Source organism: Silene latifolia, unplaced genomic scaffold, assembly GCF_048544455.1.
Source record: "Silene latifolia isolate original U9 population unplaced genomic scaffold, ASM4854445v1 scaffold_321, whole genome shotgun sequence".
In the NCBI taxonomy this organism is placed as follows: domain Eukaryota; kingdom Viridiplantae; phylum Streptophyta; class Magnoliopsida; order Caryophyllales; family Caryophyllaceae; genus Silene; species Silene latifolia.
In genome coordinates this window covers 141445-151298 of record NW_027413255.1, presented here as the reverse complement: position 1 = coordinate 151298, position 9854 = coordinate 141445, and the positions used below count along the sequence as shown (strand labels likewise).

Sequence of the window (9854 nt, the reverse complement as noted above, 5' to 3'; positions counted from 1 at the left end):
CATCTACACACTTAGTACTTGTAGTTAGTAAACTACCCTCTTGATGTTTTGTATATAGGCATTTTATAAATTATTACTCCCTAGCATTCTTGTCATAAACTCATATTTGAAATCCAAGTCGAACAAAATTTTAAAATGATTTCTCATCACTTTTTGTTGGTTCAATTAATCACTTAATAATAATGTTCGGTACGTGAAAACGAATTTTGTGGGCTCAACTAATATTTCACATCCGATTCAGATTGTATAATTTAAGTCAATTTCGAGTCTTTGGCCGACCTAGGTCTTAGGTCGATCAATTTTATAAGGTCTAATTATTATAATAAATACTTGCGTCGTATTTTTAGAGTTTTCTTTAACAATCGTGTTTGTTAAATCGGCTCGTTCTACACTACTAAGAAACACTGGATTTGTGACGGCTTAAATTTGTTTTTCCGGTCACAAATTAGGATTGGATTTGTGACGATATCCCGCCAGGTTTATTTGTAACTGTGAATTGTCACAAATACTAGTATGAATCCCGCGCATGCATACACGGTATTTATAGATCCTTTAGTTTTATAATGTATTATTTAAAAATTTAAAATTGATATACTAATAATTTTTCATATTTTAATATGAGCATAAAAAATTGAAATGCAAAACTAATTATCAAAAGAATTGAGTAAAGTAATAAAATGTGTATTTTAATAAAAAAAATTAGCAGAAAACTAATGATTTCAATTTATGAATTTTTCTCAAATAATTTTAAGAAATTTTTTTGTCACGAAACTAATAATATCAGTTCATGATTTTTTTTAATACGAATTAAGTACGTGGTACTGTTTTTTATACGAATAATATCAATTTATCAGTTTTTCATATACGAATTTTTAGATTTATACCAGTTTTGTTTTATTTTAACTAAAAGATTATTATGATTAAAACTTATGTATTAATTAAAAATATATAATTTAATAAAAATATAAGCTTGTTTCCATAATTAAGGAGATTCCTTTTGGAGTGAAATTTTTTGAGAACTTTATTATCTTAGTAGAAAGGGGATGGTGAGTGCAAACAAAGGATTATCAAAATTTACAAAAGTCTAAGTGTCTAATCCGTTAACCCATCCTAATATCGCTAATATTGGTTTCTCTTATTCATCGAGCCCATTATACATAATTTTGATGAAGTTTGATACTCCCTCCATTTAACTCTACTTTACATATTTACTTTATTACGTTTGTCAACGCGATTTTTACGCGGTAAATAGCTTTAATTATGTATTTGCAAAAATTATAAAAGTTAAATATTTTTAATGTACTCTTAAAGACGAATTAAATAAGATCTCACATGAATATATTTTAACTTATGTATCGAGAGAAAATTGAAGTTGAATGTCCGCTTATGAATAATGTGCAAAAGACAAACATGCAAAGTGGAGTTGAATGGAGGGCGTAAAAGAAGTCACTTTAACAGCCTTGATACTTTGTGGATTCCATTTGAATTTGAATTGTTTGGTTCTAATTAAAGGCAAAATGGAAGTAAATTATTCCATCACCATGTTGTGCTACGTACATTATTGGCAAATTTCATTGAAGATGAGCATATTTGTCACAAGTTAAAGACGGAATAAGTAATATCCAAATGAGTAGATAAGATACAAATAAAATGTCTATGAATTCTGCTTTTGTCTTATTCACCAAAAATAGAAGTAATTATCCAAATATGCTTTAAATCTTTTGGACTCACTACATCCTTTCACCCAAAAAGTCTCAATTACATCAAATGTACTAACATTTAGCATTGTGCTACAAGTCAACTAAAATCGTTTGAGAAGATACAAATTTGTTAGACTACTTTCCCCTTTCTTGCGAGTTGCGACCTCATCACTTCAATTCAAACGCAAACTTATTCCTCAGCTATAAGCGGAGGGAATCCCACAGTGTTCATCTCTTAAATATGCCCCATGTTTAGCCTCTCGCAATAAAATCTGAAAACAAGAAATACAAACTCATGTTTAGGTTAAAGACATAAATGTACATTGTAACATCTAAACGACAGAGCAATAATCAATTAGCTAGCTAGTTACTCAAAGCCACATGCCTACAGTGTTAGAAAGCAAGTATAAAGCTATCTCATACCCCAATCTTCTTTCAGCAATCCTCTAACCTAAAATTAATGATACTCTAGTTTAAAAAGGGAAAAAATCTTCTGATATCCTCAATATACAAAGGGCAGCACCATTGACAATCCATGAGTATAACTTACAAGATAGATAATGACACTACTTATTCTAAATTTGGGTTTTTCGAACGTGTGCCCTTAGGGCACACATTAATAACCCATATATGGTAATATTTACAACATATTCACATGAGATACTCAAGTATATTCTAATTTTTACCATATTTAATGAGAATATATTGTAAATATTACCATATATAGGTTATTAATGTATGCCCTTAGGGCACACGTTAGAAAAACCCTTCTAATTTATACCCTTACATTTTACTAAAAAAGAAAATGACACTACTTGGGGAATTTTTTCTTTGGCATAACTTACCCACATCCAATTTGATAAACAATTCATTACTGGGATGCGCAACGGCCATCAAAGTTCACAATAACTAACCCAAGTCTGAATGAGGTATCTCCAAGCAGTAATTAGGGAACAACATTTTTCACTCTAGAAGAGAAACCAGTGAGTTTGCAGCTTCTTTCGGATCAGAAACCAAGTAATCATGTCAATTTCATCCTATAATCCTATTAACCCTAATGATAATCAGGAGTATCTACTAACTTCCTTTGAGGATTTCTTCTAATTACCATTCAAACTTCTTTTTAGTCGTTACCTATTTCCTAATTAACCACTACTCGATGACTTCTTTTTAGTCGTCACCTATTTCCACCAAGGTCGGTATTAGAAACCTGCCACACCTTCCTCAGTTAAAAACTGTAGTTTGGCCTAAACAGGACAATCTCAATACTTAAAAACATCAAATTACTACAATTAGCGAGTGTAAAATATAGGAGACAATTCACACACACAATCTGATTATCCAAATCATGACCAACTATTATTCATAACCACAACCAATAAAATCTAACTAATATCTAGAATCTTAACAAAAAAATTCAAAACCTATTTTGTCAGTAACTTCTTTTACAAGTCACATGTCCCTCACACCCTCTACTTCCTCTCCCACCCCCCCCCCCCCCCCCCCCTCATGTTCCTCCATCCTTCTCTCCTCTTCTTCTTTGATCACTATATCATGCTCTCTTAACTCGGCTTACTTGTCCTCCATTTCACTTGTCATCCATTGAGAGCTCTCTCTCATCCGATTGATAGCCCACTGGTTCTACTAAGCTCCCTCCCTCCCTCCCTCCCTCCCCCTCCTACTTTTACTCTATCCTTCTCTCCCTCCCTTCTACTTGGATTAATTTTAAGTTGAACTCAGCATAATCCAAATAACTAAAGGTTTCCTGGTTGTGTATTATGTTACTCCGACTCTTCTAATTTACTCGCGTACCCGTGTCCGACCCTCGACACTCGGACATGGGTATGACACTTGGACACCTCATTTTAGACCAAAATATGCGTATTTTTCAAAAAATAGCCGAGTCCGACACTTGGACATGTGCCCGTGTCGGATACTTCTAAACGAGTCTGAGTAACATAGGTTGTGTAAGGCCAAATATGTATTCAGAACAAGTAAACAAGCATTCAAAATCAACCCCAGTAGTAAAACAACCCGCAGTTTCTACCACTATGTGTGAATGACCGGATAAGGGTTAGTGTTAATCCAATGCTACCGAGGATTAAACAGAGACAATTCAGATAATTGATATTCTCTGAAATCATTATTTAAGTGCAGACACCATGTTTATGAACTTTCCACACTATAGTATGAACGTTTGTGTGATGCTTAGAAGACAGTGTTTCACGGTGATTCATTCCACACACTACACATCATTAACTTCTATTGTACCGAAGATTTACCTAAAAACGATTGCAACAGAATAAGTATTATAAGGGTACATTATACCTGCCTTGTTTTTCAACTTGCCATGTTAAAACAGCTAAATCTCCATATTTGATTTGAAATATTTAGCTCAAATGACACTAAATCCAAGAGCATAAAATGATAGACTTCTACATGTCCAAAAACAGAAACACACCTTGCACAAATCAATCAGAACTCAAAAGTTCCTTTGATTGCCAGCATCTAACTTTTTTGTATCAACCCATCTACATGTTGTACACAACCATCTCTACTTTGAATATTTCATATTGTTGTTTGAGTCCCTGAAAGAATAAGCAAAATACAAGGTAAGGCAATTTGAGAGAAAAGTTATGTACCCTAATAAGTTTGGTCGACCAAAATGTAACTCTCATCTCACATTATTTTACCACCATTGTATACACATGTAATTATGTATCCACCTGATCACCATTTGCGACAATCACTATTTTACCCCGTACCAAAAACTCATTTTCCTAAACATGTAACATTATTCCCAAAATGATTCGAGGAAGACAAGCAGAAGCTTTGAACTGACTATCAAGAAGAGGCTTAGCAAAATCAGCAAAATAGTTTTCGGTTCGACTCCTCTTCATCAAAATCACATCTTTACATCACCAAAATCGGCAAATAGTGTTTTTTTTTTTGATTGTGTCGATTTAAAATAAGTCGGGTTTTGGTCATGCTTTAAATTTCTATCGGGTCTAATATTGAGTTTACTATTTAGCAATTCTAGCAACTATTCGCTAATACCCGAATAACCACTGTCATCACCCGGCTTATTGACATCTCTTATAAAGACTAACCACTACAAGCATACACCCTAGTGTCTGGAGCCATACCTCTATGTTAACAACAAAGTTTATTAGCCTAGCTTCAAATAAGTGAGTCGTTACTTGAAAAGGTTATTCAAATCAAAAGTTGAGCATCAATAGTCCACAATCCACCGACTTCAGTTATCGGCACAAACATTGTGAAGTCATGGCAGATTATGCTAAAAGTACAAGTTATCACATATCACCATTATAATCAAAATTTTAGGTGCTTACGCTACCTACACATTTGACATATCACATGAATAAAATTCATCTTGTAACTAATTAATAAAGCAAGATGGTTTTGAGTTTAAATAACCTGAGATGAAGACATGGCTTGTGAAATGAAAGCTGATAAAGAAAAGAGATGATAGGTAGAGAAGGCTCCATCTGAGATGAGGACATTGGCTCTGGATACAGGCTCAGGTTTCACCTGACAGTGGAGTAGTTCAACCATAAGGCAAATTAGGCCTTCTATTAGAAAGTTCAACTAACTCTCTTGTCGAGTAGTTAGAAGTCCATCAAAATAAAGTAGAATATATAAAATCATCAAAGATTATGTCAATTTTCTGAAAAGTGTACAGACGATACATTTCTTTTTTAAAAAGTCGGAATCTTGAAGGAAGAGCTAAATCACTATAAGTGAAAGGGGAAAAAACATGATTTTTTTTACAGTCAGGCCCTATGCCTTGTGACTAATGACAACATAGATATCTTGTAATGAATTTGGATGGAACCTTCCCCGTCTGATCTCTAATAATGTTTAAGTAATTAAGTGCATTATGGTTTTTATTAAATTAACCGATCAATTTCTCTTCTGCTTGTTCGAAGTTAAGATAAAGAATGAATTAACTCTCATTACCTTGTAGCCTTTCCCTCAAGTATGAAGTGAAATGGTCTAAATTCCAGTTCATACTATCTTGTTCGCCTTTATAATGCCTGAAATTATAATTTTAAATTAGATTGTCAAAAATCTCACTCAAAAAATATTCTATGTCAGTTTTTGTATAGTTTAATTAAAATAGAAAGATTAACTATAATCGTATGAATATTCAAAATAAATTAAAAAGCAACAAAGTGAAAGAAAAAAAATACCTTCTCTTCATAAGAAGCTCTAAAATGAATATTAATACGCTATAGACACTTGCAAAGTTGCAATAATGTCAAGAAAGAAACAGCGAAATAACAATGGTTCCCCTTTTGATGCATAAATTGATCGTTGTTGCCGCGACATTGTACTCATGTTGTCCATGACTACTGTGAGTTCACAATAACTATAGTGTATCAGCTCAAATTGAAATCAAATAAAAATAGTTACATACCTTGATCCTGGTATTGGTCTTGAGATCATCAATATATCCAAGCTTAACTTCATCTCAGCGTATTGTCTCTTATCTCTCTTATAGCATTAAACCATGAACCCTTATTATAAAAAGCTTGTGTTTCTTTTACTCATATCACAAATACTTAAAATGAAATTATTAGCCACTTACCATAATCATCTACAGCATTAAACCATGAACCCTTACTATAAAAAGCTTGTGTTTCTTTTACTCATATCACAAAGACTTAAAATGAAATTATTAGCCACTTACCATAATCATCTACAAGAGCGCTCTAATGTACACACCAATTTAACAGCGAAACGAAGTGAACAATGGAGAAATTAAGTACACACCTCTAGCTAAGATCCCAATGAAGGCAAACGTAAAAGGCGGTCATACAAGCAGAGAGGGACTGAAACAATAGAAAACATCAATTAGCAATGTGTGAAAACAACCATAAAGCTTCAAAAAAACATCAAGCTATAACTCAGAATCCATGACACATCAATAAATAAATCTATTAATTGATTCATCTTCAAAGGAACATGTGAGTATCTTGATGTCTATGCAATTTAGGGTTTCGCAAAGTAGGGTTGCTACTGAATCAAAGTAAATGGGAAGAAGCGATTAAGTTGTTGCAGTAATTGTTAGAAATCTAGATCTCTTTACTAACATATTCATATATGCTATGATTTTAATTTAGTCATAAATTAAAAGGGTGATCTTATGCATGCAAACTATAAGTAAAATAAAGAAGAAATCTTCATTCTTACATTGTTATTTTCGGATCAAAGGGCACAAAAGAGTTCTCCTACTCTTTTGTTCTTGAGCTCTCCTTAAATGGATGAACAAAATAATACAAGTATAGTATCCCTCCTAAGGAATAATACCCAAGATATGCTCTTAATAAAATTAATATTATCAATACTAGAATAACATTAATTTAAATAAAATGACCCAAAATATTTTGGTCCTCTTTGGATTTCGGTCAAGAGGAGGAAGAAGGGGGAAGAGAATATTTTTATCTCTCTAAAAATATTTTTTATGATGTAAGAATGAATTGAATTACACTAGATTTTGCATGTAGTGTATGTTATAAAAATAAGAGAAAACCCTTGGCTCCTCTTATGACCAAAACCGGGTAGGGTGAGGGGATTAGGCCAATGCATGGCATTTTGTCTTACTCATAAAAGTAGGCATGTAAGAGTAGGTATTTGTGTGATGATTATGCTTTTGAATAAAAATAAAACACACTAAATACTCTACTCCACCCTTATATTTCGGTACATATAGTGTAACATGGAAAGTCCATTTTACACATTATTTTGTCAATATGTCACATGTAACATGTTCCATGACATTAGGTGTATAAAATGTATTTTTAACAATTAAAAATCAACATATTAACAAAATATGTCATTTATAAACATAACCTAGTAATTCATAATTATTTGTACCGAAATTAATTCCCGAGTTATAAAATACAACATTCTATATTAATAATAATCAATTCATTCTGTTTCAATTTGTTTCTGTAAACAATAATTTCATCTAAGTAATAAAACAATTTGACCACTTAGACCGTATCTTATTTAATCAGATTATAATGAGATACGTAAATTTTACTTCCAAAATCGTCCGTCAATTTTCAAGTAATTTAATTAACTCGTAACGTTATACGATCAATTAAATGATCAATTAAGAGTATATCCTTTAGGTATGACCTAGGGGATCAATCGATCACCGTCGTCGCACGACACTAATGTCAAACTCTAGTCGACCAATCATTACCGATATGTGTGGACCATTGACAAAAAAATACTTCCCAATTGTATTCTTTAAAATGAGACTTGAACATGTGATCATCATGATCAACAGTTGTGATCGCATTATTGTCGGAGGACACATATTCCAACAATCTCCCACTTGTCCTCGACAAGTGTGCGTCACCAATTCTCTTGTCCTATTAATATCTCCCACTCAATGCAAGGTGTCTTTCAGGTCGTACTTGCAAGTGATCATATCGAGAGTGGTTTCCTCGATCTGGAGAATAACAGATTGACCGGATTTATCCACCATGGATACATTCCGAGCGTGACCACGCATTTCCAGTTCATTACTCCTCGAGTGGCCCTGAGATATTGTTATAACCCTGACTAGGGGTGGACAATTCCTATCGCACTCATTCCCTTCGACTAGCCACAACCATCATAACCCAAAATATGCCCATTTGACCCAATTTACGAAGGTCGTAGTAACACAAATCAAAGTTAATCTGAAACTGTGTCATCTTAGGTGAATAGTCTTTAGTCAAAAGAATCGACTCATTTGAATACTATAGTAGCTCTCGCCACGACCAGACTATATAAATTTGCCAGAATTCTATAAGCGGTCATAAGGCCCGACAAAGTGTTCCTAATAGTCTGCCTATGTGATCGACTAGTCATCTCACATGACTCTATGGCACTTGAACTTGCCATCAATCGCATCACACTCTAGTCACTTCGAGACGTCACCTCATACAAGTGACTATGGGCTAATACTATGTTAATCCGCGTTCACTTTAACGGGGTTCAATTGTCTCCACAACCCGTTTGGATGTAACAATGTATAAAGAAAAGATAAAAGACAAATTCGATTATGAACATGAACAAAAACAACACTTTTATTTCATTTCAAAATCTAACATAAACTTGGTACACGTTTAAGTCCCATGGATACAACATGTCCATCATGCTTAGCCTGCGATAAAGGCTTGGTGAGCGGATCGGCTATGTTGTCATCCGTCCCCACCTTACAAATCGCAATTTCCTTTCTTTCAATGAAATCTCTTATTACATGATATTTTCTAAGTACATGTCTAGATCTATTACTAGACTTTGGCTCCTTAGCTTGGAAGATCGTCCCACTATTATCACAATAGAGAGTGATGGGATCATTGGCGGTAGGTACTACTCTTAGACCTTCCGTGAATTGCCTGATCCACACAGCTTCCTTGCCAGCTTCTGATGTTGCAATGTACTCAGCCTCCGTTGTTGAATCCGCTGATTCTGACTTCCTTGAATCTTCTCCATTAACGGCACCACCATTGAGCATGAAAACGAAACCAACTTGTGATTTCATGTCATCTCTATCTGTTTGAAAACTTGAGTCCGTGTATCCATTAACACGGAGTTCGGTGTCTCCTCCAAACACTAAGATAGAATCCTTAGTCCTTCTCAAGTACTTAAGGATGTTCTTGACAAAGAATCCAGTGACTCTCACCTGGATTTTCTTGATATCTACTCGTCATACTCAAGGCATACGAGACATCAGGGCGTGTGCATATCATGGCGTACATGATTAATCCAACAAATGAAGCATAAGGGATCGTCTTCATGCGTTCAACATCATGGGGTTCGGAGGGAGATTGAGTCTTGCTCAATATCGTCCCAGTTACCATAGGTACCAAACCCCTTTTGGATTTGTCCATGTTGAACCGTCGAAGAATCTTATCAACATAAGACTCTTGACTTAGTGCCAATATCCTCTTGGATCTATCTCTATGGATCTGGATACCTAATATGCGTTGTGCTTCTCCTAAATCCTTCATTTGGAAGTGGTTACCTAACCACTTCTTAACAGAAGACAACATTGGAATATCATTTCCAATGAGTAGTATGTCATCGACATACAAGATTAGGAACACAACATTGCTCCCACTAAATTTC

The 9854-nt window shown here is 34.2% G+C and overlaps 1 long non-coding RNA gene across 1 annotated transcript; it reads right to left on the bottom strand.

Annotated features, from left to right (window-relative positions):
• Window positions 1-1685: 1685 nt before the first annotated feature.
• LOC141639279 (uncharacterized) lies at window positions 1686-6054 on the bottom strand. Its single transcript, XR_012542453.1, has 5 exons — window positions 5915-6054; window positions 5682-5758; window positions 5139-5252; window positions 4162-4288; window positions 1686-1972 (listed from the first exon to the last, which is right to left on the bottom strand). It is a non-coding gene; the product is annotated as an uncharacterized LOC141639279 (long non-coding RNA).
• Window positions 6055-9854: the final 3800 nt, after the last annotated feature.